Genomic DNA, 27,949 nt, shown 5'->3' with positions numbered 1-27,949 from the left:
GCCTACATCCGCGATCAAGCAAATGTCTGCCATTAGCCCCTCAGATGCCGTGATCAATACAGATCACAGCATTTGCGGCAGCGTGGCTACATTTCATGCTGATCACCCTTGGCACAGCTAACATAGAGGCCGGAGGTCCCCTCACCTGCCTCCGCCGCCTTCCCGGATTCTTCTGTTCTGGTCTGAGATAGAGCAGACCAGAGCAGAAGATAGCCGATAACACTGATCAGTGCTATGCCCTGTGCATAGCACTGAACAGTATTAGCAATCAATTGATTGCTATAAATAATTCCCTATGGGGACTATTAAAGTGTAAAAGTGTAAAGTTAAAAAAATTAGAAAAATCCCCTCCCCCAATAAAAATGTAAAATGTCCCTTTTCCCCCATTTTATCCCAAAAAAGTGTAAAGAAAAATATTTTTATGAACATATTTGATATTGCCACATGTGTAAATGTCCGAACTATTAAAATATAATGTTAATGATCCCGTATGGTGAACAGCTTGAACGCAAAAAAAAAAAGTTTCAAATTGTTGCTTTTTTTGTCACATTTTATTACAAAAAAAATTTATAAAAAATGTAATAAAAGTATTTAAAAGTATTTATAATGTAATTTATATACACAAATGTGGTATCAATAAAAAGTACAGAGCACAGCGCCAAAAAATAGCCATCATACCGCAGCTTATACGTAAAAATGAAAAAGTTATAGGTTGTAAAAATAGAGGGATTTTTTTTTAAGTGCAACAATAATAAAAAAGTATGTGTCACGATTCGGCAGGCTGGATATGGATCCTCTGTGTCAGCGAGGGATTGGCGTGGACCGTGTCGGTGGACCGGTTCTAGAGTTGCTACTGGTTTTCACCAGAGCCCGCCGCAAAGTGGGATGGTCCTGCTGCGGCGGTAGCAACCAGGTTGTATCCACCGGCAACGGCTCAACCTCGCTGACTGCTGAGAAGGCGTGGGACAGAAGGACTAGACAGAGGCAAGGTCAGACATAGCAGAAGGTAGGGGCAGGCTGCAAGGTTCGTAGTCAATAAGGATAGCAGGAGATCTGGAACACAGGCTTTGGACAACACTAAACGCTTTCACTGGCACAAGGCAACAAGATCCGGCAAGGAAGTGCAGGGGAAGTGAGGTAATATAGCCAGGGAGCAGGTGGAAGCTAATTAGGCTGATTGGGCCAGGCACCAATCATTGGTGCACTGGCCCTTTAAATCTTAGAGAGCTGGCGCACGCGCGCCCTAAGGAGTGGAGCCACACGCGCCAGGACATGACAGCCGGGGGCTGGGACAGGTGAGTGACTTGGGATGCGATTCGCGAGCGGGCGCGTCCCGCTATGCCAATCGCATCCTCGCCGGCAGTGTCAGTGCAGCGCTCCCGGTCAGCGGGTCTGACCGGGGTGCTGCAGAGAGAGAAACGCCGTGAGCGCTCCGGGGAGGAGCAGGGACCCGAAGCGCTCGGCGTAACAGTACCCCCCCCCTTAGGTCTCCCCCTTTTTTTGTCCGGCAATTGCTTCACGTGGGACGAGGACACTGGGAGCGATTGTAGGGTTTCCACATCAAATGCAGGCAGTTCAGCAGGAGTGGGAATGGGGAGGGAGGGCAGGGGGTGAAGCTTGGCACGGGGCAGAGTGTTACCAGGACAGGGGCTATGAGGAGGCAAAGCATAGTCCTGATAGGCTTTGGGGAGACCAGGTGTAGGAGAAGGCACCGAGGCTTGCCTGACGGGACTGGGAGGAGACGTGAGGCATTTCTTGCGGCAAGCAGGGCCCCAATTCTTGATCTCCCCGGTGGTCCAGTCAAGGGTGGGAGAATGATGCTGGAGCCATGGCAGACCAAGGAGGACTTCAGAGCTACAGTTGGGAAGGACGAACAATTCAATCTTTTCGTGATGGGGTCCAATGCACATTAAGAGGGGTTCTGTGCGGTAACGCATGGTGCAGTCCAACTTAACTCCGTTGACTGAGGAAATGTAGAGCGGCTTGACGAGACGGGTCAACGGGATGCAGAACTTATTCACCAAAGAGGCCAGAATAAAATTTCCAGAAGAACCAGAGTCCAAGAAGGCCGTGGCAGAGAAAGAAGAGTTGGCAGAAGGAGAAATCCGCACGGGCACAGTGAGACGTGGAGAAGCAGACTTCGTACCAAGAGACGCCACACCCACGTGAGCTGGGTGCGTGCGTGCGTTTCCCAGATGTGGAGGGCGAATAGGGCAATCCACCAAGAAGTGTTCGGTACTGGCGCAGTACAGACATAAATTGTTATCCCTATGGCGAGACCTCTCTTCAAGGGTCAGGCAAGACCGATCCATTTGCATAGCCTCCTCGGCAGGAGGCACAGGGGTAGATTGCAAAGGATACTGTGAGAGAGGTGCCCAGAGATCAAGGTCTTTTTCCTGGCGGAGCTCCTGGTTTCTCTCAGAAAAACGCATGTCAATGCGGGTGGCCAAATGGATAAGTTCTTGCAGGTTGGCAGGACTCTCTCGTGCGGCCAGCACATCCTTGATGTTACTGGATAGGCCTTTTTTAAAGGTGGCGCAGAGAGCCTCGTTATTCCAAGATAATTCGGAAGCGAGAGTACGAAATTGGATGGCGTACTCGCCTACTGAAGAATTACCCTGGACCAGGTTCAGCAGGGCAGTCTCGGCAGAAGAAGCTCGGGCTGGTTCCTCGAAGACACTACGGACTTCAGCGAAGAAGGACTGGACAGTGGCTGTGGCAGGATCATTGCGGTCCCAGAGCGGTGTGGCCCAAGACAAAGCCTTTCCAGATAGAAGACTCACTACGAACGCCACCTTAGACCGTTCTGAAGGAAATTGGTCCGACAACATCTCCATATGCAGGGAACATTGAGACAAGAAGCCACGGCAGAGTCGGGAGTCCCCATCAAACTTGTCCGGCAGGGACAAGCGAAGGCTAGGAGCGGCCACTCGCTGCGGAGGAGGTGCAGGAGCTGGCGGAGGAGATGGTTGCTGCTGTAGCAGTGGCAGAAGTTGCTGTAACGTGGCGGTCAACTGCAACAGCTGCTGTCCTTGTTGGGCAATTTGCTGGAGCGCTCGGCATAACAGTATGTAATCATGGGTATAATTTTAATCATATTGACCCACAGAATAAATAACATATGTCGTTTTTACAGTAAATTGCACGGCGTGAAAACAAAACCTTCCAAAAATTAGCAAAACTGAATTTCCCCACACAAATAGTATTTTTTTGGTTGTGCCATACATTTTATGGTAAAATGAGTGGTGTCATTACAAAGGACAACTGGTCGTGCAAAAAATAAGCATCATACTAGACTGTGGATAAAAATATAAAAGAGTTACATATTTTTGAAGATAAAGAGGAAAAATAAAATTGGCTTGCTCCTTAAGGTGAAAATGGGCTTGGTCCTTAAAGGATTAAAGGAGAACTCCAGAATATAAAAATTGTTGCCCATACTGCAGGCAGTAAAAAAAAATAAAGATGTACATACCTTCCTCCGCTCCCCCGGGGCCTCCGGTAACTGGCTCCGGTCTCCACCATGATCCACTTCCTGGTTGCCAGTGGTCGGAGAATCATACTGCGCTCAGCCAATCACCAGCCGCAGCGAAGTCCGACTCGGCTGCGGATAGGCTGAGCGGCGGTGTGAGAACGCTTCAGGACACAAAATTCTTCACTACACCGGCACCTGCTGCCAGGGCCGAAAACGTCACACTACCGCTCAGTCTATTGCCGGCTGAGTCAGGACTTTGCTGCGGCTGGTGATTGGCTGAGCGCAGTAAGACTCTACGACCACCGGCAACCAGGAAGAGGATCACAGCGGAGACCGAAGACGGTTACCGGATGCCCCGACGGAGCTTAGGAAGGTATGTACACCTTTATTTTTTTTTACTGCTGGCAGTATGGGGAACATTTTTTTTTAATTCTGGAGTTCTCCTTTAAGCAAACTTATTTTGTAAAAAAAAAAAAAAGAAGTTAATTTTTTTTAAATGCAGTACAATAATATAAACACAGATATCATTTTAATTGTTTTGACCCACAGAAAACATGTCGTATTTATCATTCAGTGAAAACAAAACCTTCCAAAATCAGTTTTTTTTCTTTACAATTTCCCCACAAAAATTATGTATTTTTGTTTTTGCTATACCTTTTATGGTAAAATGAGTGATGTTTTTACAAAGGACAATTGGTTGCACAAAAAACAAACCCTCACTTGGATCTGTGGATGGAGAAATGAAAAAGTTTTGGTTTTTAGGAGAGAAGGAAAAAATGAAAATGCAAAAATAAAATTGCCTGTGTTTTTTAAGGCCATTACGGGCGGTGTCCCAAAGGGGTTAAAGCCATGTACAAATAAAAAAAAAATTGATTCCCATCAAAAGACAACTGAAAAGATTATTTTAAGTTATAGCATAAAAAAAGACAAACCTGAATTAAGCTAAAACTATGGACAAAAAATCTTAGTAGGAACATAGGCCAAGAGTAAATTTAGATGTTATGGATTTGTTGTTAAACATTTTGTTACTGTTCCATGTATCTATTGATCTTGCAGAAATCCATTTGTTTGCCCTCAAATTAACATCAATCATTGAACTAAACCTGTTCTCAAGTCACTGAAATTTTTGTAGGAAAGGGGAGAAACTTAGCACTGAAATGTGGATAGACAGGATCTTGTATTTAGGATACTCTATAGAGATGTCCATGCTAGTAGCTAAACCAGGGGGTGCACTCTTCTGAAACATAGGTCCAGGAAAAAGAAGAAAAAGAAGACAATAGCACTCACCCTTTATGTCAGCAAAACATTGAGGGAGTTTATTAGGACATCAAAAGCACAGTTACATCAAATGGAATAAGAATAGGCAAGCAGCTACAGGAGCTGCAGGAGGAGCGATAGAAATTTTTGTAATTAATCTGCTATTTGTGACTACATTCTAATAAGTATTAATATATCTGTAGTACATGTGTACACACATACTCAATGTATTCTTTTAAATAAACATGTCCTCAATATCGAGATTTTGCTGTAAGATCATGTGTGTGAATAAGGGGACAAGGATATCAAAAATCCATTATCTTTTATGTATATGTTATTTATGAATGTATTTTTAATGTATTTATTTCTTATATATTTTAATCTCATATACCTACATGTCATAGGTTGCTAACCTATATTGATACACATGCACCATAGTCTCTTGACTTCCACAGTTTTAAAAAGATGGAAAGCAATTGCATCCATCAAAAAGATAAGGGACTCCACTAACAGACAGTCTCTCATTTAATTATTTATTTGGTGTAAAGTGCCTCCATTTTAAACAGACAGGATAGTTTTAGACAAAAGACACAAAAAGAAATTGAAGAGGCAGTAATGGATGCTTGGCCCCATTAGGGATGTTCACCGAGCTAATTCACGAATGCCACCGATTAAGCAAGACTAATATATTTCTCATGATTTAATCATGGTAAATACAAGACAATAATGAAGGATATGATTTCTTAAACATCCATTTATCTTACACATTGCAGAATGTTATTCTTTTTGGTTTTGTACATGTATAGTGGATGAATTTCAAGTCTATTTAATCATTTTTCTTAGGACAATTTCTTCATCATCAGCAATATTGTTTTTAACTTATCTGGACTACAACTACTCTTCATTATCAAGAGAGGCTTTATATAGTGGTGAGTACCATACTTTTAAAAATCCTTTTTTATGATGCTAATAATAATAGTAATAATAATAATAATAATAATAATAATAATCATCATCATTAATATTATTATTATTATTATTATTATCATTACTATTATTATAATTATTATTTATGATTATGATGACAGTGATGATGATGTTGAGGATTATTATTATTATTATTATTATTATATCAACACTCACTACTCTAATTCTGATCAGTGAGAGTGTTTTAGAAGTTTGGAGCTTATGATACCAATCACATTCAATGCTGACTATTTTGTCAGAAACCTGAAATGATTCAAGGGAGATATATCATTAAAAGGTTAAATATGTGATTTCTAAAGAAATGTAATTTCTAAGGAAGTTGGCACAGAAATAATGTTTTATACAGATATTTCACAATTTGGTATAGATGTTTTTCTACGTTGTATAAATATGTTATGCACAGAAATATGTAAATAGTTAAAATCTATTATGTGGAAAGAAGCAGAAGTGATAGTTGTTTAAAAAAAAAAAAGTCATGCACAATGACCTGAATATCTAACATTTCTTTTAACTGGTCTACTGAGTACTGACTGCTCCACGAGAAGAGAAAAAGAAAACAGTATTTAAAACTTTAATTTATTTTATTAATATTTTCCTTACATTATTCTAATCTTAAAAAAAAAAAAAAAAATAAAATAAAAAAAAATAAAGAAAAAAAGAATGATATTCTGGATAAACATACTTATATGCATATTTACTATGTATTCTCTCATTCAAGTATAGCAAACTATTTTCCTACATGGAACCTAAGAATGGGTAAAAATCTTATACAAGGTATATAAAAATGATTTGCATTTTGGATGTTGTTTATAATTCTAGATATTAGTGTTTTTTTTAGGTCTTTATAATCATATTTCCAGTTATAACACCTATTTCCATCATTTTACACAATGGAAAACGACATATAAGTTAACATCTTAGCCCCTAGTGTCTAATGTGGTAGATATGTTGTTCTTTATCGTGAAAAAAATGAATACATGGGAAAAAACTAACGCATTTTTACTTCTGTCTTGCAAAATATGCAGAGCAAGAACTTTGACTTAATTAATAGGGGCAAAGTTAACCTTGTTTGATAAAAGAATATACATTTATGGCAGGTAATAGTCTACCAGTTAGCAGAGCTACTGTATATAGTCCGCCATTTCTGCTGCATGGAGTGTCCAGATCTAGCTGTAACCATTAACCTCTGGCTGAGAGTCTTCACCTTGGCCTGACTGGTTCATGTCAGAAATCACCAGACCACAAGCACTTAATTGCTGTCAGACCTGAAAACTATCCTACAGGATTACTGTGAACCCAGGTCCTCAGCTGCAGAACAGTGCCCAACTCTGCGTGTCACTAACATTCTCTGTAGGGATGTGTGGACACTTCCATGGAATTTGTGGTTGTGCACAAGGTAGGGTAAAGCGACAGGAAAAAAAAAAAAAGATGATACCCAGCACTCACCAGTAGTGCAAAGGGAAGATTTATTATGCCATAGTGTAGTACAAGGACACGTTTCGGCATGGGAGCCTAGGCAGACAGCTGAGGAAGGCTCCCACGCCAAAATGTGTCCTTGCACTACACTATGGCATGATAAATCTTCACTGTGCATTACTGGTGAGTGCTGGGTATCATCTTTCTACTAAAATTATCTGGTCTGGGTCCAGTCATCATGATCCAAATGAAAGCACCCCAATGAAAAGGCGATACTATCAGACCTATGCCACAGTCACAGCAAAGGAATGTACAGGTCTCAAAGTCATTAATATTCATATAATTTGGATGTAAATAAAAAAATGTATATGAAAAATAATAACCCTTAAAAAATTAATAAATACTACCTCTAACAAAAAGAGCATCCCATTCCGAAACCTCATGTAAAAGAATATAGTGTATTGTGATGTAATTTATAGTGTTGAGTGCCAATATTCGAAATGCTAATTTTTACCAGAATATCGGCACTTCGCGATTTCACAAATTTTTAGGAAGTCGGGATATGAGGACGGAATAGGAGGTCAGGATAGGAGGTCGGATAGGAGGTTGAGATATGAGGACGGGAAAGCAGGACTGGATAGGAGGTCGGGATAGGAGGTTGACATAGGAGGTCAATAAATGAGGACGGGAAAGGAGTATGGGATAGGAGTTCTGGATAGGAGGTCGAGATAGGAGGTCAAGATAGGAGGTCAAGATAGGAGCTTGAGATATGAGGACGGGATATGAGGACAGGATAGGAGGTCGGGATAAGAGGTTGGGATAGGAGGTCGGGATGGGAGGTCGAGATAGGAGGTCAAAATAGGCGGTTGAGATAGGCAGTCGAGATAGGAGGACGGGATATGAGGATGGAATAGGAGGACAGGATAGGAGGACGAGATAGGAGGTCGGCATAGGAGGTCGAGATAGGAGGTTGGGATAGGAGGTCGAGATAGGAGGTCGAGATATGAGGATGGGAAAGGAGGATGGGATCAGAGGTCGGGATAGGAGGTCTAGATAGGAGGTCGGAATATGAGGACAGAATAGGAGGTCGGGATAGGAGGTCGAGATATGAGAACAGGAAAGGAGGACGGGATAGGAGGTCGGGATAGGAGGTTGAGATAGGAGGTCAAGATATGAGGACGGGAAAGGAGGATGGAATAGGAGATCGGAATTGGAGGTAGAGATAGGAGGTCAAGATAGGAGCTTGAGATATGAGGACAGGATATGAGGATGGGATAGGAGGTCGGGATAGGTGGTTGGGATAGGAGGTCGAGATAGGAGGTCGAGATAGGCGGTAGAGATAGGCGGTCGACATAGGAGGACAGGATATGAGGACGGAATAGGAGAACAGGATAGGAGGACGGGATAAGAGGACAGGATAGGAGGTCGGGATAGGAGGTCGGGATAGGAGGTCGAGATAGGAGGTCAGGATAGGAGGTCGAGATAGGAGGTTGGGATAGGAGGTCGAGATAGAAGGTCGAGATATGAGGTCGAGATATGAGGACAGGAAAGGAGAATGGGATAGGAGATCGGGATAGGAGGTCACGATAGGAGGTCGAGATAGGAAATTGAGATAGGAGGTCGAGATAGGAGGTTGAGATATAAGGATGGGATGTGAGGACGGGAAAGGAGGACAGGATATGAGGACGGGATAGGAGGTCGGGATAGGAGGTCGAGATAGGAAGTCGGAATAGGAGGTCAGGATAGGAAGTCGGGATAGGAGGTCAGGAAAGGAGGTTGAAATAGGAGGTCGAGATATGGGGTTGGGATATGACAACAAGATATGAGGATGGGATATGAAGTCAAAAGCTTCCTCTGTAGATTTTCATCCACAACAAGGATTAGGATGGAAATAATGGGCAATGCCTGGTACTCTACTCAATGTGTGTGTTTATGTGTGTATGTTCCAGCATCACATCCAAACAGCTAAAGATATCAACATGAAACTTGGCACACATGTTACTTATATGTCAACAACAAACATAGGATATGTAATTTAACCCTTACTCACCCCCATTTGCCAGGGTGGGGTTTTTTGTTTTAAGTTCCATACAAGTCTATGGAAAATATATGTTACTGCATAACTTCCAAATGGCTTGAGGTATTTCGATAATACTTGGTCACATGTTACTTATATGTCCACTTAAAATATAGGATAGTTCATTTAACCTTAACCACCCCCAATTGTGAGGGTCTGAGTTTTTGTTTAAAGTCACATGCAAAACAATGGGAAATGTTTGTTCCCACATAACTTTCATACGACTGGAGATATTTCAATACCTGGTACACATATTACGGGTCGGGATAGGAGGTCAGGATAGGAGGTCGAGATAGGAGGATGGGATATGAGGACGGGATATGAGGACGGGATAGGAGGTCGGGATAGGAGGTCGAGATAGGAGGTTGGGATAGGAGGTCAAGATAGGAGGACGGGAAAGGAGGACAGGATAGGAGGTTGGGATAGAAGGTCGAGATAGGAGGTTGAGATATGAGGACAGGATATGAGGATGGGATATGAGGACGGGATATGGGGTCGGGATAGGAGGTCAAGATAGGAGGTCGGGATAGGAGGACGGGATAGGAGGTTGGGATAGGAGGACAGGATATGAGGACGGGATATGAGAATGGGATATGAGGACGGGAAAGGAGGACAGGATATGAGGTCGGGATAGGAGGTCGGGATAGGAGGTTGAGATAGGAGGTCGAGATATGAGGTTGAGATATGAGGACGGGATAGGAAGTCGGGATAGGAGGTCTGGATAGGAGGTCGGGATAGGAGGATGGGATATGAGGATGGGATATGAGGACGGGATATGAGGTCGGGATAGGACGTTGAGATAGGAGGTCGGGATAGGAGGTCTGGATAGGAGGATGGGATAGGAGGTCTGGATTTGAGGATGGGATATGAGGACGGGCTATAAGGATGGGAAGGGAGGACAGGATATCAGGACGGGATAGGAGGTCGGAATAGGAGGTCGAGATAGGAGGTCGAGATAGGAGGAAGGGAAAGGAGGTCGGGAAAGGAGCTCGGGATAGGAGGTCGGGATAGGAGGTCGAGATAGGAGGTCGAGTTATGGGGTTGGGATATGACAACAAGATATGAGGACGGGATATGAAGTCAAAAGCTTCCTCTGTAGATTTTCCTCCAAAACAAGGATTAGGAAGGAAAAACCGGGCAACGCTGGGTACTCAGCTATATATATATATATATATATATATATATATATATATGTATTTGTACTTGAATGATATATATACATATATATTGTTTGTTCTTGAATGATTGTTTTGCTTATGTAGAGACTGTACGAAAACTTCCTGACAATAAGCTCCCATCAAGGCCAGCACCTTATCATGTCAATATGTTTAGAGGTCATCTTGTTAGACTTCTTTTTATTCTTTTGTGGTCTTTGAGCACCCACTCCTTCCCACAGTATGTGTGGGGGAGTGATTGTAGGTAAATCAGTCAGGTCAGTGACCGCAGACCCGTCTGGAATCTCCATGTCACTTTGTCCAAGTGCCTCTAAAACTGGAGTCAGGTCTTGTCCAACTCTAATGGTGAATCTTCTGCCTTCCACCAAGAAAGAAATACCAAAGGGGAAGAGCCATCTGCAGATGATATTTCTTGAGCACAGATGCTTTGTGAGTGGTCGTAGTATTCCCCTCTTTGATAAGGTGATCGGGGCAAGGTCTTGAAATATAGCCTGTGGGGCGTATTCAAACTTCAGTTCTTGAGTGGTTCTGGCTTTCCTCAGTATCTCATCCCTCACTAAAGAGTTCAGGAGATGGCAGATTACATCTTGAGGAGGATCTTGGGCTTTAGGTTTCGCTTGGAGTGATCTGTGGGCACGCTCAATTTGGATTTCGAGGGGATGCGAGTCCCCTAGAATGCGGATGAATATAAGTTTCAATGTGGAGTTGAGAGATTCAGGCAAGACACATTCTGGGAGACCTTTGATTTGCAGATTATTTTGTCTACCTCAGTTGTCTTGGTCTTCAAGCCAATCGATTACCTTGTTGAGGTGTGTTTGACAAGATGCCTGGGCTGTAAAGGAGGCTGCAGTATAGGCCACAACATGTGATTGTGTAGATTCTAGCAGATTAGAATAGCAGATAGATTGTGTAGATTCTAGTTTCAACTCTATTGCTGATCTGTCTGATATCTGATTTTAGTTCTTGTAAATATCTAAAACCGTCTCTAGAGTCGTTCTGAGCAGTCTGTCCATGAAGGTACGAGACAGTGGCAGTGCATTGTTTAGCACTAATTATTCGGAGTGACTCTCACGATCAGCCTCCATTTCTTTGCGCAGCTTAGGCATTAATGCTTTCTCATGTGAGGTAGCCATTTCTGAGGATTTTCGAGAGTCAGTTGAACCATAGCATTTAATGAAAATGATGATACTGCCTTTTTTACGGTATGGAGAATTGATTCTGGATTTGGGAGGGACCATTATGGAACCTCAACCAACATTTGCAACATTACTTAAGATTTGGCATGGATGGGGACACTGGCGTAGCTATAACAGACATACAACAGTCCCTTCAGGAAATTATGTTTCTCTACAGCGCCATCATCAGATAGATCAGATAAAATCTGGATAGCTCATCTAGAAAAGGCATGTATAGGAAAGTTGAGCAGATGGATCTTTAGAGAATGACCATTGCCAAGTGGTTAGGTGGCAGTACAGCACTTGAGAAGGGAGGCTGTAGTTGCTAGGGATATATTTTCTCTGAGAGACCCCTGTGAGCAATGGAACTGAGAAGAACCAGAGACAGTGGCTTGGTAGGTGATGAATCTCTGAGTCTGTCGCAGTATAGGTTACATTCAAACTGCACTTTTGTGTGAGTTCTCCTGATTTAGATACAGGGCTAGGTGATGGCAGGCTGTCAAACTGTACGTGGTAGGGGGAAAGCAAGCAGCTGCGAGGGAGAGCCTGCTGAACAAGCAGTGTATCAGCCTGGGAGTTACCTGTGGTAACCTATGGTATGGTAACCTTAACCCAGTCCTTAGTTTAGCTCCTACACTGTTTTATTTCTCTGGAGACCAGCCAGTTGTAGCATGACATCCCTGTTTTTATTTTCCTACACAGGCGAGCGGTCTCCTGGCATGCTATTGCAGTGTTGTTGCATGGGTATCTAAGTAAGGGCACATTGCAAAAGCCCAGCTGCAGTGTCAGCACCTAGGTGACTGTGCAAGGCTGTAGGGACCTGTCTGTGCATGGGGTCAACACAAATCCTGCAGCCTCCGAGACGGGTGCTTTGTGTGGAGGCAGCTCTGCTGTCAGTAGACAGGTGCGGGGGGGGCGTCAGGGATAGCAGGTCTTACAGTTTCGGTCCCCGCATGTACAGCCTAAGGGCAGAGCTCACTGAGGAGTACTAACAGGGAGGGAGAATGGCCTGCCTATTTAGGGGCACAGGAGCGGATGATCAGACAGGTCTGTTCCCACAATTAGGTCCACAAGTAAAGGAGGGGGAGCGCACCTTATGTGAAGCCACGGAAGATGGAGCCAGCACCTCAGGCTGTTTTCCCTTGGTGTAGTAGAGGGTGGCCATGCTCTGGAGTCCCTGGTCTGAAAATGATGATAGAAGGGTCAAAATGATTCTGGTGGCACCAGGATGTGTTCTGGATCAATTGCAGGGTGATTAGGGTCCTCAGTGGGGTCCAAAACTAGGGAGATACCCATCGCCTCACAAGAGCACAAGATCCGTTACTCCTACCCAGTCTGCAGCTTGCTCTGCCCCCCGGCCAATGCCTTATCATAACCCCTTATTGGCATACATTGTAAAGTCAAAAGATCTCACAGCTGATTAAAAAAATATCTATACCATTAATTAGCAGTTATCAATGTATATTATATATTTTCAGATAGTGACAGAAATGGTGGTTGGCGATCACTATTTTTCTCCAAGGTACCTGTCATCTGCATCTACTAGGTTTCACGAATCACACATTTCATCCAGAAAAATCTGGATTAGAAATGAATGAGTCGTGCACCAACAAACCCGATCTCGCCTAAAACTTCAGGGTGACAAGAGCTTGCCAAGCTTTAAAACTACTACTACAGTGGTAATAGTAGCAAAAAGGATGTAAAACACATATGGCACCTGAATCAATGGAGGGAGTACTAGGAACACTGAAATAACTTGAGGGCAGGCTCTGCCTATAGGCAAAATAGGCAGCTGCCTAGAGCGCACTCTTGATGGGGGCGCCGCAATGCCTGCAGCAATAAAGTTAGCTAGCATCTGAAGCCCCCAACCATCCAGAAAACCTCTCTGCCCCCTCCCCAGCAACATAATAATCTGCATCTGGCAGCGCCACCTCCAAGGCAGACAGGCAAGATCACCAAGGTAAGGTCCGTCCAGCATCCTGACATTGCACGCACCTCCATACATCCGCCCGCCTAACAGTGTTTCACCCCAGTAGTAAGGTGGGGCGTGTCAAAGGGCAGAGCCAATGAGCGAGGTCAAGGGACGGCAAAATTAGCATTCGCCTACAGTGGCAAAAATCTTTGCACCAGGCCTACTTGAGGGTAGCCCAGCATAGTTTGTAGCTAGCAGCAAGATCACATAACCCCAGGTTATTCATTGCTTGCATTATGTGACATACAGCTCTCAGGCCAATCAGCATAGGGGTGGATTTCAGAGACTGATAAAACCATATGCACTGCACAGTGGGACTACTGATCCCAGAAAGCTTTTACAAACCTAACAGAAAGAAATCTGAGCAAAGCATTGAGCTGTGGGCTGACCTCAAACAGCAACCTTCTGTTGGTGCAGTACAACTTCTAGGGATCAGTGTCACTGCAGAACAATCCCATAAAATCTATCACATTACAATACCTAGAAAGCTGAGCAAAGCAATGGGCTGACCTGTATTATGAACAATGCATAAATCAAACATATCAAATTTTCATATGAAAGCTATTTCTACTTTAACATTTTTGGACCCTTATCCTGTTGCCCTGTTATAACTCTCATAAAGGGAAACATTTTGGACAACTCCTGACTTCTAAAAAAGGGATAGTTTTTTTTTTCAACTTTTCATATGAAAGCCTTTCTTCTTTGCCAATTTGGGGACACCAAAACTCCCAAAAGGGACACTTTTTGGAATGCTTAGAAAAAGCCATTGTGTTTTCTGTACATCCAAAAAATTTTTTTCAATTTTTCAATGTTTACACACAATCTACAAATACTTTAGTATTTGATACAGTCTCTAACTTTTGTGCAACTCCAAAATAGGCAGAATTTATTTATTTTTTTTACTTTTCAATGTGTATAAAAGCAATTTCTTTGTTCATTGTTTCTATGCTATTTTGAGACACCGTCACCAATCCTGTTGCAACTCACACAAAGAGGGAATTGTTAGAGTGCCTGGAAAAAGCAGTTGCATCTTGTGTGTGTATTTTAACACCTACAGGCAACAGAAAGGGATACTTTATGCACCTTTATTTTAGTGTTAAAAAGCATATACAATCTGCTGTGTGCTGTTAGTTACCATAGGTTACTGCATGTTGCCATAACTGTGGCATTATTAAAACCTTAAAGGGGTACTCCACTGCTCAGCGTTCAAACAAACTGTTCCGAATGCTGGAGCCGGCGACGGGAGCTCATGACATCATAACCCCGCCCCCTTATGACTTCATGCTCCACCCACTCAATGCAAGTCTATGGGAGGGGGCGTGACATCCATCACACCCCCTCCCATAGACTTGCATTGAGAGGGCTTGGACGTGACATCATGGGGAGGCAGGGCTATGACATCACGAGCTCCCGATGCCAGCTCCAGCATTCAGAACAGTGTGTTCCAAATGCTGAGCAGCGAAGTACCCCTTTAACCCCTTAACAAAGCAGGACGTAAATCTACGTCCTGGTGAGGTGGTACTTAACGCACCAGGATGTACATTTACGTGCTAAACATAACCACGAGCATCGGAGCAATGTCCTGATTGCAGCCAGGGACCCGCCCGTAATGGCGGACATCCGCAATCCCGCAGATGTCCGCCATTAACCCCTCAGATGCCGTGATCAATACAGATCACGGCATCTGCAGCATCACGGTCATTAAAATGGATCATCGGATCACCCGCAGCGCTGTCAGCACGGCAGACAGAGGTCCCCTCACCTAGCTCAGCTGCCTTCCCGACGTCTTCTGCTCTGATCTGCCTTCCCGAAGACCAGAGCAGAAGATGACCAATAACCCTGATCAGTGCTATGTCCTATATATAGCACTGAACAGGACTTGCAATCGAATGATTGCTATAAACAGTCCCCTATGGGTACTATTATAGTGTAAAAACAAAAGTAAAAAAAAGTGAAAAAAAAGTGAAAAACCCCCTCCCCCAATAAAAACGTAAATTGTCCAATTTTCCCTTTCACCCCCAAAAAGTGTTAAAAAAATATTTTATATACATATTTGATATTGCCACGTGTGTAAATATATGAACTATTAAAATAAAATATTAATGATACCGTATGATGAACGTCGTGAACGTAAAAAAATATTCCAAAATAGATGCTTTTTTATACCATTTTATTAAAAAAAATTATAAAAATTGGATGAAAAGTTTTATGTACGCAAATATGGTATCAATAAAAAGTACAGATCACGGCACAAAAAATGAGCCATCATACAGCCGCTTATACGGAAAAATGAAAAAGTTATAGGTTTTCAAAATAGGGGGATTTTAAACGTACTAATTTGGTTAAAAAGTTTGCTATTTTTTTTAAGCACAACAGTAATAGAAAAGAATATTATCATGGAAATCATTTTAATCGTATTGATCCAAAGAATAAAAAACACATGTCATTTTTACCGTAAATTGTGCGGCGTGAAAATGAAACCTTCCAAAATTAGCAAAATTGTGGTTTTCTTTTTAATTTCCCCACACAAATAGTATTTTTTTGCTTGCACCATACATTTTATGGTAAAGTGAGTGATGGCATTATAACGGTCAACTGGTCGTGCAAAAAACAAGCCCTCATACTAGTCTGTGGATGAAAATATAAAAGAGTTATGATTTTTTGAAGGCGAGGAGGAAAAAACTAAAACGTAAAAATAAAATTGTCTGCGTCCTTAAGGCCCAAATGGGCTGAGTCCTTAAGGGGTTAAAACCATTTATAAATTACTTAAATGAATTTCTGCTTGACCCTAGCAGTGCTTTACAGAACAGCTCAGAAAGTACATTAAGCCCGCTAACTTTTAAAAAGTTTGCTAAACTCTAGTCAGGATGATGAGGGGCACTGAAGGCCACACAGAGAGAAGATCGGAAGCTGGAAATGGGCCTATTACATATATTGCTCATAGGGCTCTAAAATGTTAAATGTTACTAGTTAGAAAATATTGTACTATACTATATTGTAACTGGTTTGTGCAGCTAAATCGAGATTTAGGAAGGTGCTTATACTGTATTTGCAAACAGTGACAGATGGATATGAATATCAGCTGCACCTGCAAAGAGCAATATCAGAAACATCAGTATCACTGTGTACATTGACTATTTTCCCCAGGCATACATTTTAATTTTACTTATTAGAAATTTAGAAAATGTGAATTATGCCTGTGCAGAAGAAATAAAAACTCCTTATTTGTCTTAAAGCTAATTGGTTAAAATGTTACAAATAAAGTTAGTTATTAAACCTTTACATTCATTTATCCTTGAAATTTAAATTGTATCTCACTGCAGTAGCTAAGTTATCATCATACAAACAGCACATCAGGGACATAGGAGTCCTTGTGTGGGGATTCTCTAATGATAATCCATTTCCTGCAGTGAGATTAAAAAATAAAGGGAAAATGACTTTGTAATGGGAATTAGACACCATGAGCCGTATCCCTACAGTTTGTAACAGTCTGATTGTGCTGTGTGTACAGTGAAGAGTCTATGTAAAATCACATTTCTCAAGGGGAAAAGAGTTTATTAAATGTCCGTCCCAGGGAACCAGGCAATCAGTAGATGAAAGCACCAGACTACAGGGCACTAAAATCCCCTAGGTTATAATAACATGGCATTGGCAACCCACTTATTCCACAGGCTTACGTGGAAACATTAATACTTACCTAGCTGCATACATCAATAAATATGTATGTCTATATCATTGGAACGGATTGCACTTTTTATTTAAAGGATTTTAAGAAATGATTATAGTTGTGTCTTATTTTAAGCACTACTTGTATGTGTGTCACAGCTTATGAAATGAGGCATTGTGAACGAACAAAGCAAACATAATAATATATTGTAACTAATTTAATTATGTAACCCTTAACCCCTTAACGACCACGGATGTAAATGTATGTCCTGCTTTGGCGGGACTTCCTACATTTACATTGTTAGCAGCAGCCGGGTACCCGCCTGTAATGGCCAACATCCGCGATCGCGCGGATGTCTGCCATTAACCCCTCAGATGCCGTGATCAATACAGATCACAGCATCTGCGGCATTGCGGTACTTTGATTGGATGATCGGATCACCCGCAGAGCTGCCGCGGTGATCCAATCATCCAACATGACAGCCAGAGGTCCCCTTACCTGGCTCCGGACGTCTCCCAGGATATTCTGCTCTGGTCTGCGATCGAACAGACCAGAGCAGAAGATCACCGATAATACTGAGCAGTGCTGTGTCCTATGCATAGCACTGCACAGTGTTAGCAATCAAAGGATTGCTATAGATAGTCCCCTATGGGGACATAAAAAGTGTAAAAAAAAGTTGAAAAATGTAAAAAATAAAAAGTAAAAAAAAAGTGAAAAATCCCCAATAAAAATGAAAATTGTCAGTTTTTCCCATTTTACCCCAAAGAAGCATTTTTTTTTTAATAAACATATTTGGTATCGCCGCGTGCATAAATGACAGAACTATCAAAATATAATGTTAATGATCCCGTACTGGCGTAAACGTAAAAAAAAAAAAAAGTCCAAAAATGCTGCTTTTTTTGTCACATTTTATTAAAAAAAAATAATAAAAAAATGATCTAAAAGTTTTTGCTATACAAATGTGGTATCTAAAAAATTTACAGATGACGGCACAAAAAATGAGCCCTCATACCGCCCTATATAGGGAAAAATGAAAAAATCATAGGTGGTCAAAATACGTCAATTGTAGATAACTGATTTTGTACAAAAGTTTTAGATTTTTTTAAGCAGTACAAAAATAAAAAAAGGATCAAGCCATGGGTATCATTTCAATCATATTTACCCACAGAATAAAGAACGCATGTCATTTTTACCGTAAATTGTACAGTATGAAAACAAAACCCTACAAAATGTGCAAAATTTTGGTTTTCATTTAAATTTCCTCCCTAATAAATTTTTTTGGGGGGTTTGCCATACATTTTATGGTAAAGTAAGAGGTTTCATTACAAAGTACAATTGGTAACGCAAAAAACAAGCCCTTATATGGGTCTGTAGATGGAAATATAAAAGAGTTATGGATTTTAGAAGGCGAGGAGAAAAAAACTAAAACGCAAAAATAAAATTGGCCTGGTCCTTAAGGTGAAAATGGGCTTGGTCATTAAGGGTTTAAAGATTACCTTTCATTAAATCTTATAATCCTCCCAATTCACTGCCCCATCATGACCACCCCCCCCCCCCCCCCCCCAGCTTTAATATTCATATTGCTCTGTATTTTCTGCTCAGCCTCAGGTTCAGGCTCACAGACTGGGAAGGGGCGTTACTTAGCAGGCGTGAGATCATCTGAAGCCATACAGGGGAGAACTTCCTCCCTTACTCTGCAACCAACAGCAAACGGTAGTTAAGTGTGAGAGAAGCTATGATTGGATAAGTCCAGACACACACCCCTTCAGCACTCCAGACAGACTGCATTTCCTGTGTTTGGACCTCTGCCAGGCTAGCAGGAGTCCAAAGTCTGTGCAAAAAATGGGGGGAAATGTGCTCTGCACAAGTAGGGAGATTTTTTAAACACTAATAAAACATAGAAAACTTATTTTTTTAAACAAAGTATATTAGAAAGTTCATTTTAGTTTTTACCTTTTCTAAGAGCCTTATTTTGGATTTTTGCAGGACCAGTTGTACATTTTAATGGCACCATTTGTTTTACATTTTTGTGGGTGACTATGGGTCAGTGTGTTTACATTAATACCCAATGCATACAGTTTTTCTTACCGTATTTTTCGCCCTATAGGACGCACCGGCATATAAGACGCACCCAATTTTAAAGGTGCAAAATCTAGAAAAAAAAGATTCTGAACCTAACAGTGATCTTCAACCTGAGGACCTCCAGAAGTTGCAAAGCTACAACTCCCAGCATGCCCGGACAGCCAACGGCTGTCCGGGCATGCTGGGACTTGTAGTTTTGCAACATCTGGAGCTCCGCAGGTTGAAGACCACTGGATAGGAGGTAGTACTCACGTGTCCCCGTCGCTCCGGACCCTTCACCGCTGCCCTGGATGTCGCTCCATCGCTGTCACCGCGTCCCCGTGGTGTCCCCGATGCTCCGGACGTCTTCTTCCCTGGGATCCACGCTCTCAATCGCCATCATCACGTCGCCGTCATCATGTCGCTAAGCACGCCGCTCCTATTTGATGTCGGGACGGCGTGTGCGACGACGTGATGATGTCGAAGGAGAGCACCGGCCATGCAGGGGATCCCGGCACGGAGCAGACACAGAGAAGGCAGGTAAGGTCCCTCCCGGTTTCCTGTAAGCTGTTCGGGACACCGTGACGCGATTTCACAGTGGCGGTCCCGAACAGCCCGACTGAGCAGCCGGGTTAGTGTCACTTTCCCTTCAGACGCGGTGGTCAGCTTTGATCGCCGCATCTGAAGGGTTAATACAGGGCATTACCGCAATCGGTTATGTCCTGTATTAGCCGCGGGTCCCGGCCGTTGATGGCCGCAGGGACCACCGCGATAGGTGTGTGCATTCGCCGTCTAAGACGCACCAACTCCCCCCCCACAGTTTTGGGGAAGAAAAAGTGCATCTCATACGGCGAAAAATACGGTATGTCCAGGGATCTGTACTTTTTATTGATGATATCTTTTGATAACTTTTTATGCAATTTCATTAGTTTATAATGTTTTTCCTGTCTATAATATTATATTTTAATAGTTCAAGTAGTTCCACATATGGCTTTACCAATTTTTATTTTTATTTATTTATTTTAAGGGAAGTGATTTTAATTGTAAATCTTTATTGAGTTTTAGTCCCCCTTGAGGACTTTCCTACAATACTATAATAGGCTTTAACAGGAATCTTTCCATGACAGTCTTGGAAGCTTTCAGAAGGCATGTGGCTGCTTTGGCAACCTCATAGCACCCTGTAATTATGTAATGGGGGGAGGGGGGGTGATTGATCCCCAGAAATGCTGGGAATGTGGTGAGTAAGGGTCTAGATATCACTGTCACTAACCACAGCAGCATCTACATCAGTGCTTAACAAGTATGCCTTCAGCTGTTGCAAAACTACATGTGCCTTTGGCTTTTCATCCATGCTGGGAGTTTAAGCTGGGAAACAGCTGGAGGCATACTGGTTGGAAAATACTTAGATGGTTAAATAGTTGAAGATGGAATCTGCAGCTGTCAGCTGCTGCAAGCAGATATGGAGAGGGCTTGGCTTCCAAGCCCTTTGCTTACCTCCTTAATGTTGCCTCACCACACATTTTGCCTCATCACACATTTTAGTGATCTGCTTTATTCTGTGCAATGCCTTCTTTAAACCTAGTAATTCAGGAAATACATGGTTAAATACTTTATTTTTTTTTATTTAAAATCCAGAACACATACAGATTTTCCTATTGTGAATCACAAAGTCTGACATATATATATATATATATATATATATATATATATATATATATATATATATAAAATATATATATATATATATATATATATATATATATATATATAAAATATATATATATATATATATATATATATATATATATATATATATATATATATATATACACACACACATAATAGGAAGCATTGTTACTGCTCCAGTATATAAAGAACAATTCCCAATGGACAGCATTAGTCCGGTACTTTAGAATCATTATTAAAACATAGTTAAACATATTACTCTGCAGTGGGGGGTTTTTCCCAGAGAAACTGAAACAATCTCTTTATATCATTTATAGTTTAATAGTTTTACAAGTGTCCAATTGTTTGCTAGTATTATATTGTATGATTAATATGTTTTGCACATGAAATAAAAAGATATAATGCATCAAGCATTTGTTGCCACAGTGATCTGGAGTAATAATGTTGGTTCCTTTGATATATTTGCTATTACATTACTGATATAGTCACAACAGATGATATCACTGAGGCATATCATTCCCGCTTAGAACACAGCATATAGTATGTTATCACTGAGTGAAACACTCTTATTAATTATTGTAAAACTGTTTTCATCTCAACATGTTAGATTACTCCATGCTGATCCACTTTCTGAAGTGAACTAGATCCAATTTCACTAAGGAGAAGTGGTGCTGAATCCATACTGTGAAACACCTACTTTCTTACTGGACCCCCACTGTTTTGTATATTGTATTACAATGCTTATGTAAATTAATTCATGGTATATTATATCATATATAAGGAATCTATATAGAAGATTCTGATATACTGTATGCTCTTTGTAATATTTGTTATATTTTATTCATTTATGCAGTACCTTGTCTCAGTGTCCTACCGATAAGAATGCACATTTAATGTATGTTAATCATGGTCCAATTTAATTTTTTTGTACCATTTCATAAACTTTAGTTCCAAGAATGCAAAAAAAAGGAAAGGATAGGGGATAAGATGTCCGATGACTGGTGTGCCGTGCCAGAAAAGACATATACAGTGGAATATGAAAAACAAAAGAGGGACAATGCGCCCGTCTCTGTGCCGTTACTCCCAACCAACAGGGGGTAAGGTGCTCATAGAAAAAGAATGTGCTCACCTGGGGATGTAATGCTGAGAGCATAAGATCTATAGCCGCTTCAGGAGCCCAACTGGTGTGGGTCAATGGTCACGGTGTGCTGCCTGGATCCTCCTGTCTGGCAGGACGGTCTACGTGAAGCATTCAGTGAAGTGAAGAAGCGATCCTGTTACGGCGTTCACCCGTGTGGCAGAAATGGATGTCACAAGCCGATGGTAAGTAAAGGCATACTTTATTTTCAACATAAAATGGGACTACGCGTTGCAAAGGGACATGCTCCCCTCTTCCTCAGGTCCAATCCTTAAAGGACTAGTGGGCAAGGCTGCAATTTATAGACGGGAAAAGCATGCGAAAATCGGCAGTTTATATCATTTAAACATAATCATCAAAAAAACTTATATTCACAATACAAGTCAAAAAATACAAATTATAGAGTTGTAGCATACATAAAATATGTACATAAATAAGGGAAAATCAAGCAATAAAAGCTAATAGTACAGTAAACCTGAGTACTTGGAATCGGGCAGGCGTAGTAGATACCTGCAAGCATCAGCAATCTCAGTAGTAAAACAACAAAAACAGATGAATGGCAACATAGCTAAGCAGCTACATGTCAGGCAGTGTTCCGGATGGGGGGCGCCAGTGAACATCACACAGAGTCCGACAGGTCAGGGCCCTCAGAAGTTTAGGGTAGCAGGGTTTTCACAGTATAACTTCTGTAGCTTTGTTTAGACCTGTAGGATGGAGGGTTTGCAAGGTTTAAATCCAAAACATCTCTTTTTTTATTTAATACAGCAGATCTATTATCAGTGTTCACCGGAATTTGTTTGATTGGTATGATGGTAATCGGATTTGTGGCATCCTTATGATGGATGCTAATGTGCCGAGACAGACTGTGTAGAAGAAAACCTTTTTTAATGTTGGTCCTATGCTGATTGAGGCGTAGGTGCAAAGGTTGTGTCGTCTGACCAACATACTGTTTATTGCATACACAAGTAATCAAATAGATGACATGTTAAGATTGACAGTCCATGTGGGATTTGAGATGGAAAGTGGCCCCCGTGGTTGTACTGGTAATGGCTGACTGTGACAGATGGTGGTACAGCACAAACATCTGGGATGACCACATTTGAAGGCACCATTCTTCTGAGGAATAATTTTCAGCGTGTCCCTCTTCTGCTGTTCTGTGTTGGCCAACGGCTTCTTCTTCTTCCCACGACTGGGGGCAATAAGATTACGCAGGGTGGGTGCCCTGCGATATGTAAAGCCCGGTTTTTCAGGAAGTAATCCAACTAAATGAGGGTCTGAACTCAGAACATTCCAATGTTTTGCTATGATTTGTTGTACCAATCTGTGTCCTCCGGAGTAAGTGGTGATGAAATTCAGGGTTGGGTTCCCCTTTGAGCTCCTCTTCATGTTTCTTGCGTTGGAGGTGTTGGGTCCGATTCTCTTGTTCTTTGGTTCCACTGATGTAGATGTTGGGCAGTCCACCTGGGGTAAAGTTGCCACTATAGGAGGGGGTAAACAGTCATCCTGGGTCATAGTTAAAGTTTTCTGATATGCATCCCTGATCAATTGATCAGGGTAACCCTTCTCTAAAAAGCAGCTTTTCAAGATTTTTGCTTGCTCTATAAACGTGTCATCCTCAGCACAATTCTTACGGATTCTACGGAACTGCCCATTGGGAATGTTTTGTTTCCATTTCTTATGGACATATCTATTTGAATCCACCAGTTTGAAATAAGTGGACGTGATTATCTGCCTCTGCAGATCCAAGAACTCTATCGATGTTTTGGAGATGTTGGGGGTCACCTGGGTTTGAGGTGATCCAACTCTCCTCAAAACCCCCCATAAATAGGTTGGCATATGACAGGGCCACACGGGTCCCCATCGCCGTACCTCTCGTTTGGTGATATGTCTTGCCATCATATGTGAAATAGTTGTTCTCCAATATCATTTTGAGACAGTGCAAAAGAAAAGTGACCTGTGCTGGCGGGATCCGTATGTCCCTTTCCAGGTACGATAAAGTGCTAGCAAGGCCCAAATTATGCCTGATATTAGTATACAACGTGGTGACGTCCATTGTCACCAGCAGCATGTCCTCTTCCCATACCAGATTCTTCAAAATGGTAATCAAATCATCCGAGTTCTTCAGGTAACTGGATAGCTTCTGAACATATGGCTGTAAGATAATGTCCAGATCCCACATGGACTGTCAATTTTCACATGTCATCTATTTGATTACTTGTGTATGCAATAAACAGTATGTTGGTCGGAGGACACAACCTTTGCACCTACGCCTCAATCAGCATAGGACCAACATTAAAAAAAGTTTTCTTCTACACAGTCTGTCTCGGCACATTAGCATCCATCATAAGGATACCACAAATCCGATTACCATCATACCAATCGAACAAATTACGGTGAGCACTGATAATAGATCTGCTGTATTAAATAAAAAAAGAGATGTTTTAGATTTACACCTTGCAAACCCTCCATCCTATGGTTCTAAACGAAGCTACGGAAGTTATACGGTGAAAACCCTGCTACCTGTCGGACTGTATGTGGTGTTCACTGGCGCCCCCCATCCAGAACACTGCCCAACATGTAGCTGCTTAGCGTTGTGGCCGTTTATCTGTTTTTGTTGTTTTACTACTGAGATTGCTGATGCTTGCAGGTATCTACTACCCCTGCCCGATTCCAAGTACTCAGGTTTACTGTACTATTAGCTTTTATTGCTTGATTTTCCCTTATTTATGTACATATTTTATGTATGCTACGCCTCTATGATTTGTATTTTTTGACTTGTATTGTGATGATTATGTTTAAATGATATTAACTGCCGATTTTTGCGGGTTTTTCCCGTCTATAAATTGCAGCCCAGCCCACTAGTCCTTTAAAGATTGGACCTGAGGAAGAGCGGAGTGTGTCCCTTTGCAACGCGTAGTCCCATTTTATGTTGAAAATAAAATATGCCTTTACTTACCATCAGCTTGTGACATCCATTTCTGCCACACGGGTGAGCGTCGTAACAGAAAAAACATATAGACATATATGTAATGTAAAAGCAATGTTAAGGGGTACCCTGCCGAAAAACATTCTATCCCCTTTCAAAAGGATAGGGGATAAGATGTCCGATGAATGGGGTGCTGTGCCGGAGATCGTGCCAGATAGCTGGCGACCAAAGCTGCCACGCCCCCTCCATTCATGTCTATGGGAGGAGGCGTAATGGCTACGTACTAGCCGTCATGCCCCCTCCCATAGACATGAAAGGAGGTGGCGTGGCATGACATCATGAATGCAGAGGCTCCAAGCTTCCGTGTTCCAGATGCCGCCACTGCCGGCCCGGAGATCACGGGGGTCCCCAGCAATGGGACCCCTGCGATGAGACATTTTAACCCCTATCCTTTGGAAAGGGGATAAGATGTTTTTCGGTGGAGTACCCCTTTAAAATGTACTGTTTGAGATATATATTTACTATTCCCTGATAGGCCTTGTTACGCCGAGCGCTCCGGGTCCCCGCTCCTCCCCGGAGCGCTCGCAGCATCCTCTCATTCGCAGCGCCCCGGTCAGACCTGCTGACCGGGTGCGCTGCAATATCACTCCCAGCCGGGATGCGATTCGCGACGCGGGAGGTGCCCGCTCGCGATGCGCATCCCGGCTCCCATACCTGACCCGTTCCCCGTCTGTGTTGTCCCGGCGAGCGCGGCCCTGCTCCTTAGGGCGCGCGCGCGCCGGGTCTCTGCAATTTAAAGGGCCACTGCGCCACTGATTGCGCAGCAGGCCTAATCAGTGTTATCACCTGTGCACTCCCTACTTATACCTCACTTCCCCTGCACTCCCTCGCCAGATCTTGTTGCCATTGTGCCAGTGAAAGCGTTTCCTTGTGTGTTCCTAGCCTGTGTTCCAGACCTCCTGCCGTTGCCACTGACTACGATCCTTGCTGTCTGCCCTGACCTTCTGCTACGTCCGACCTTGCTGTTGTCTACTCCCTTGTACCACGCTTATCTTCAGCAGTCAGAGAGGTTGAGCCGTTGCTGGTGGATACGACCTGGTTACTACCGCCGCTGCAAGACCATCCCGCTTTGCGGCGGGCTCTGGTGAATACCAGTAGCAACTTAGAACCAGTCCACCAACACGGTCCACGTCAATCCCTCTCTGGCACAGAGGATCCACCTCCAGCCAGCCGAATCGTGACAGGCCTGCTTTGTTTTGCCTTGTTATCCTTTTTTATGATGATTTTAGGACATCCATTGGACCAGTCAGGCAAGCCTAATTCAGCTACATATGGCTTGTCTCCACTGTTTAGGGAAACAAATCTATGTGGAAGACAGGTCAATAAATTCATATTGTATGTTAGAGAACAGCAGCATATAAAGTGCAACCTATGTGACATTATACTGTAGCATTTTTGTAGCATTTAACCATTTTGTCTACTACTTCTTAATATATAAAAATATACATACATTTGTAAGGTATTCGGTGTTTCTTTTTAACAAATAACCCGTCATAACATTTTGTACCAATACATGTGTCACGATGCCGGCTGGCAGGTAGTGGATCCTCTGTGCCAGAGAGGGATGGCGAGGACCGCGCTAGTGGACCGGTTCTAAGCCACTACAGGTTTTCACCAGAGCCCGCCGCAAAGCGGGATGGTCTTGCTGCGGCGGTAGTGACCAGGTCGTATCCACTAGCAACGGCTCACCTCTCTGGCTGCTGAAGATGCTGAAGATAGGCGCGGTACAAGGGAGTAGGCAGAAGCAAGGTCGGACGTAGCAGAAGGTCGGGGGCAGGCGGCAAGGATCGTAGTCAGGGGCAACGGCAGGAGGTCAGGAACACGGACTAGGAACAGACAAGGGAACGCTTTCACTAGGCACAAGTGCAACAAGATCCGGCAAGGGAGTGCAAGGGAAGTGAGGTAATATAGGGAAGTGCACAGGTGATTACCCTAATTGGAAGATTGGGCCAGGCACCATCATTGGTGCACTGGCCCTTTAAATCGCAGAGACCCGGCGCGCGCGCGCCCTAGGGAGCGGGGCCGCGCGCGCCGGGACAGGACCGAGGGAGAGCGAGTCAGGTACGGGGGCCGGGGTGCGCATCGCGAGCGGGCGCTACCCGCATCGCGAATCGCATCCCGGCTGAAGGCGGGACCGCAGCGCACCCGGTCAGTGGATCTGACCGGGGCGCTGCAACAACGAAGATGAGGCGAGCGCTCCGGGGAGGAACGGGGACCCGGAGCGCTCGGCGTAACAGTACCCCCCCCTTGGGTCTCCCCCTCTTCTTGGGGCCAAAGAACCTGAGGAAAAAAAACTCAATTTTTCCGTGATGAGGTCCGATGCACATTAGGAGGGGTTCTGTGTGGAAACGTACGAGACAGTCCAATCTTTTATTGAAAAAACAATAGATGTAGAGGGGTCTGGCGAGACTGGTCACAGGAACGTAGAACCTGTTGATGAGAGAGGCCAAAAAAAATTTTCCTGCAGATCCGGAATCCAAGAAGACCATAGTAGAGAAGGAGAAGGTAGAGGCAGATATCCGCACAGGCACAGTAAGGCGTGGAGAAGCAGAGTTGACATCAAGAACTGTGTCACCTTTGTGCGGAGTCAGCGTACGTCTTTCCAGGCGGGGAGGACGGATAGGACAATCCCTCAGGAAGTGTTCGGTACCGGCATAGTACAGGCAAAGATTCTCCATGCGGCGTCGTGTCCTCTCTTGAGGTGTCAAGCGAGACCGGTCAACTTGCATAGCCTCCGCGGCGGGAAGCACAGGAACAGATTGCAGAGGACCAGAGGAGAGAGGAGCCGGGGAGAAAAAACGCTTCGTGCGAACAAAGTCCATATCCAGGCGGAGCTCCAGACGCCATCCGGAAGAACGCATGTCAATGCGAGTGGCTAGA

At 43.1% G+C, this 27,949-nt stretch overlaps 1 protein-coding gene across 1 annotated transcript in view; it reads left to right on the top strand.

Moving 5' to 3' along the window:
- TENM3 (teneurin transmembrane protein 3) overlaps window positions 1–27,949 on the top strand; it is a 2,657,329-nt gene that overhangs the window by 776,128 nt on the left and 1,853,252 nt on the right. The window contains exon 4 of the mRNA XM_056560421.1: window positions 5,573–5,658. The gene's annotated coding sequence lies outside the window, so the exon portion shown is untranslated. The remainder of the gene's footprint in view (window positions 1–5,572; window positions 5,659–27,949) is intronic.

This window comes from Hyla sarda, chromosome 1 (genome assembly GCF_029499605.1).
Source record: "Hyla sarda isolate aHylSar1 chromosome 1, aHylSar1.hap1, whole genome shotgun sequence".
Classification (NCBI taxonomy): domain Eukaryota; kingdom Metazoa; phylum Chordata; class Amphibia; order Anura; family Hylidae; genus Hyla; species Hyla sarda.
Note: the sequence above shows the minus strand (reverse complement) of the source record. Positions and strands in the feature narration are given on the sequence as shown.